Genomic DNA, 6,091 nt, shown 5'->3' on the forward strand with positions numbered 1-6,091 from the left:
TCGATCATCACCTATCCATTGGGTTCTAAGGGCCTAAAGATTATCCACCTAATGATTTATGGTGGGATTTAGGGTCTCATCCTTACAACATAGCTGTGTGCCATTCGTAGCCTATTTCAAAGGCCGACAATTAACAGATTCAATGATCTAGCACTATAGGCTACTAGTGGACGGTTAGGTTCACTTAATGAGGAGGTCAGGTTCTAAAAATAGGTCTTTCATGTAATGTGATGGCCCACTCTTGTTGTAATCCATGAATGGACGGTTGTAGATTCCTTTTAATGGTTGGACTTAAACTAGAGTGAAAGTGGGTCTATAGATGAGTCAGGTTTGTGTTCATATAAGTCAGGTTCTCGTGGTAATACCCGAGTACTGAAAAACATGGGGCATTACAATCAAGCAATAACATGATCTTTAAAAATGGATGAACAGAATGGATGAAACATATACATCATGGTAGGTCCCACAGAGCACTGACCACTAGCTACGGAGTCTGTGGTAGGGGAGTAGCTGTCCAGTTGCTCTCCCTCTTCAAAAATCCATTGCAGTATCCTGTGCTTGCTCCCTGGTATTTGAAAGCGAGCGAAGCTGATCCATATCTGTGAAGCCACCTCCACACCACATCTCCCTAGCATTTGAAAGCAAGCGAAGCTGATCCATATCATGTTCAGCGAATGCTTCTCTCCTTTTCTCACGCTAAAGCTACGTCTCACAAACGGTGCTAGCAAATGCACGTAGTTTATTCACTGCAGATCGGGTCGGGTCGGGTCGGATCGGATCCAATGGGATCGGATTCCGGATCGGATCGGTCCGGGTAGGCGTGGATACGACCTCGACCCGAAAATATTTCGGATTTACCCTGTACTACTCGATCCGCACCGATCCAAGCCGTCGGATCGGTTCGGAACAGGTTGGATTGAGTCAGGATTGCCCAACTCTAATCACGGAGGGCCCCATAGAACCCTGCATGGATGGATTATTGTCCACACGAGGGTAGGACACAATCCGCTTCCATGTGAAATCCACTCCATCCATCTTCTCACCCTTGTGGTCACCATAAGTACAGGATATGATCAGCTCGATAAAAAGACTCTTTTTCGTGCTACTACGAACAATGTAAAATTGCGCAAAAAACCTCTATTATCAATGCTATGCAGCCTGAATGAATTTTGGATCAAACCTCTATTATCAATGCTATGCAGCCTGAATGAATCTTGGATCAAACCTCTATTATCAATACCATGTATATATCCTGAACGAATTTAAAGCTGATTTTTGAATCTTCTCTTGGTCCTGAATAGTTACCCTTGATGAGCAGCTTTGGTGAAAGGAACACTCTGATCTATAGCTCAAGTGGTAGACTGAGTGAAGATACCCTGATTTCAACACAGGGGTCTTGGTATCGATTCCCTAGTGGGGGTTGCTAACCGTGGAGTATGTGCTGTGTACTAACAAGCTAACCGAAAAGAAAAAACACGGCTGCACACACTAACATACATTTTGTTCCCTGTAATGTGACCTGCCTAAGTTGTGGATCTGGCTGATTTTTTCGTGCTGGAGGCTAATATTGAGGAGCACACTTGATGGATGGAGAGGATTACAGTCCTCATGTACCAACAGTCTTACTTAATGATGTGAGTGATGCACTTTCCACATTAGCCTAATTCAAGAGAAAAACCCAGCCCATGACTTAGGCCCAAGTCAGGAAGGGTCCAGTTCCATGGCTCAGTGATAGATAAGCTTTTGTTTCAACACTGAGACTAGGAATTGTGTGCCCATGTGGTGTGAGTGGGTGGGTGAGTGCATATGTTAAAAATAAAAAATAAAAAAAAATCATGAAATCTGGCCCATTATTTTTAGCCCAATTGTATTCATGATGCATGGCTTTGTAGTCATGTTGCATGCACAAGGAGGGGAAGAATTTCAAAATCATGCCAAAAAATAAAATAATAATAATTTCAAAATCATGCAAAATAATAGTAGTAATAATAATGATAATATAATAATTCAAAGATATATTTTACTTTCAAATTCTTTCCTTGTCTATGCATGCAATATGGCCTCAAAATCATGCATTATGAATGCAGTTGGGCTGAAAATAATGGACTATATTTCTTAAATTGGGCCTGATTCATGGGATTGGGCTTTTCTCTTGAATTGTGCTAATAGAAGGTGCTTCAGTGAGTGAGCCCAATTTTACGGAGCTGGGTTATTCTTGTTAAGCACATCATTAGTCTTCTCTCCACAAGGGAAGCAGATTAGGTGTAGCCCCAGCCTCATCTAGGACGGTTCAGCCCTTAATGTGCGGCCCACCTTGATGTATATTCTATATCCACACCGTCCATCCATTTTCCAGATCATTTTATGGCATGAGCCCAAAAATTAAAGAAGATCCAAATCTTAGGTTGACCATTATATATGAAACAGTGGTGATTGAATTCATTATCGTTAAAAACTTCTTAAGGCCCACTGTAATGCTTACCTACTGTTTATTTGCCATCCAACCTATGATATGGTCAACCTGAGAATTGGATCTGCTTCATTTTTGGGCTCATGCACTGAACTAATATGGAAAAACAAATGGATGGCGTGGATATAGAATACATAAATTAAGGTGGGCCCCATGGTAAGGGCCACACCGTGTTGGGTGAGGCCGGCCGCACCTAATCCGCCCTCCCGACTGTGAGGTAAGACTTTTGTTCCGCCCTTTTAGGTGTATGTTTTTTTAAGTATATTTACATACACCTCCGGTTGTACACTCCACCATTTTATTTAAAGGTTGGACAACAACGAATGTCAGCTACCCCATCCACCTACCACCGTTTAAAAACAAATGTTGGATGTGACAAATGCTACCTACCTTTCTTAAACATGACAATATTATTATAAAATTTTGATTAGTCGATAATATCCAAATTTTTAGAGAAATACTTCTTACTCCCATAGCAATATAAGTTATAGTTTTCCTATTTTGACTGGGTCACTCATATCAACCGTCCATTCTATTGGGTTCGATTCCATGGCTCAGTGGTAGGCAAGCTGTGTGGCTATGCGGTGTGGGTGCGTAAAAAGAAAAAAAAAAAAGTCTCTTTATCAACACACATCTCAAGGGTTATATACCACACCAACCAATAATTAACCATTTATTATTATTATTATTTTGTATTTTTTATAATTTTTATGCCAACCAATAATTAACCATTTGATCACTAGCCCTTAATACACACACATACACACTCATGTGGTAGTGAGATTTCACCATCTATGGATACTCAGCCCTTGACCTGGTGTTGAAACTCTTTATAAGTCTACCCCTCAAGATCATTTAAACAAAGATAGGTTTAGTCAGCGATTTGCGCCATCTATTTCTTAGTACCCATCATAGATTGCTTATTCTTTAAATATTAACTTTTGCTAGGTAATTTTAACCACCACATCCATGGCTTAGAAAAAGGATGGCTATGGAAAATAACACCAAATCAAGGTTTGATTGGATCAGTTGGTTGGTGCGATTTTTGCATCATGGCACATGAAATGTGCTGTGCATTTTCATAAACGGTCCGGATCAATGGTTTGATTGTCCAAGTGAACTGACGCAAGTAGGAGCATTATAACTTAATAGTATTTTGAGAGCATTTGATCATTTCTCATCATTTTTATACTTAAAATTATTTATAAATTTATAATAAATATTTTTATTATTTTATTTTTAATAAGATTTTTCCAAGAGCATCCCAAGAAAAATGAATTTTTTTGAAACCCACCCTAAAACTTTCTAAGCTGAGAACTGCCAAGAGTCAGATTTTATCATTATGTGCACAATATAACCTCAATTCATGAGATGTTTTTCATGCCATTCCAATTCATTTATATGATTAGTCATGAGGCTTGACTTCTTTTTATTGGTCCCCATCGTTTGAAGGTCATTTGAAATGAGTTTGAATGGGAGTAAATGTATGGAAATAAAATGAAATGAGAGTAAATAAACCATAAATGAATTGCTCTCTCCCATGGAGGATTTAAAAGTAAAGGGGGGTGAAATGCCCTTTCGAGCTCCCTTACATAGTCGCACTGGTAAACAAAGGTGCTACTATGCACATGTCCTCCATTCATATGGCACGTAGATGATACTTCCAAACAATCCAATCATCAGTTGCTTGTTTGTGATCCTTATGTTTGCGGTTTATTTAAGGCTTGAAATTCTCTCTCTCTCTCTCTCTCTCTCTCTCTCTCTCTCTCTTGTTGAAGTATATATTTCAATGGGCTTATTATAGATCAATTTATTAAATATCACACATGTACACTCATTTGAGATATTAAATTAATCAGATTTGGGATATCATATATAATGAAAAATACTAATGGATCCCAATTTCTCTTATTTACTACCATTCAAATAGAATATTTTGATTTCAAATGCATTTCATTTAATCCCATCCAAACATATGAGTAAGCCATTTACTTCCAATTCATTTATGTTATGACAACCTCAAGTGCAGGCGTGCAATGTAGTTATAACTCAATGAGACTGAAGTCATACCCACAAGGACTTTCTATTATGCGATTTCTAGAATACGTTAAAACTAGAACTAGAATCTAAACTAATTACTAATCATATTTTAAGAGTAATTGTGAATAAAACTATTAGAGATAAAATACTAGAGTGCCAATGATCCACTTATAGCTTAATGTTATTTATTTATTTATTCAATTAGATCACACAATTCGAAGTAAAGTCTTATCATATCTAGCCGGATAATGGAGTAGTTAAATAATCATTCATATATTTCAAAATAGATATAAACATCATTGAATTGGTTTTCTCATAAAGTATTAACGTATTAATCGCAGGGAGTTCAAAGTATTTATCATGCCCGGAGTCAATGATAAATTAATGAATTTTACAGACCAAATAATTGGAAAACATGTGATATAATATCAATAGTGTTCCTAAGCATCTAAAGTGCTCGGAGTCGACAATAGATCAATTAAAGTAAATTGATAATACTTCTTAATTCAAACAAAAAATTAATGAATTGTTCAACATGAAAGCCAAATAACTTGAAACAAGTAAATTAAACATTAAAAAGAACTACAAGATTTACTTCTTAGCTCTAGGTAAGAGATTAGCCAAATTATAGACATGATTGAACTAAAATTCAAATAGAAAAATATAAAAACTAAGTAGAATTAAACGATTGAAGAGGAGGGAGGACTCATTGAAACACAACTCCTTGCTCCACTATTTTTATCCTAATTTGTATTTTGAAACTCCTAAAACATCAATTTATATAGGCTTGATTCGCACCGACTTCAAAACTGACTTGATTTTACGCAGTTATCGCGGCTTCGATAGATCGAGCTCCCATCGAAGAGTCCGGGTGAAATTGAAAAATTGTTCAGTAACGAACTTTCGAATATGTGTATTTTCTCGATGTCATGAACCTCTTTCGATGGGATCGAACTGGCTTCGATGGCATCGAACATGTATTCGATGGAATCAAAGAATGCACAATTATGTCCAGCAACAAAATTTGATTTTTCTTGATTTTTGCTATGGGATCGAAGTGGCTTCGATGGCATCAACACTTGCTTTGATGGTATTAAAGTTATCATCGATGGAATCGAATGATCGATTTCTGCACTTTTGATTTTTTGTATTTTGACTCTTCGATTTTTTTCCTTTTTCACTTATTTCCTTGGATCTTAGACTCTTTAATTTTTCAATCTTGACCTCCATAGATCTAATGCTTTACTTGATAATTCTTTAGACATTAAATTTATGCTTTAAGCATAATTTTTTCCTTAGCTCTCAAAATTATGTCGTAAGAGAAAACATGTATAATTAGATCAATTAAGCACGTTTATGTTTATAAAACTAATGCATAACAAGGAGGAAATATACAATATTTAACCCTTAACAATTTACCTCCAATTCCATTTCTCATTTTAATCCATTTACAAGCTCATAAACAAGCTTAGTACCAATAAATGTCAGTAAAAAAAAAAAAATTGCTAATCAAAGATAAAGTTGCAGCGTGAGAGCTGAGTTGGGAACGTGTAACATACGCTGATTTTCTTGTTAGAATGT

The sequence above is a fragment of the Magnolia sinica genome, chromosome 17, assembly GCF_029962835.1.
Source record: "Magnolia sinica isolate HGM2019 chromosome 17, MsV1, whole genome shotgun sequence".
Classification (NCBI taxonomy): Eukaryota; Viridiplantae; Streptophyta; class Magnoliopsida; order Magnoliales; family Magnoliaceae; genus Magnolia; species Magnolia sinica.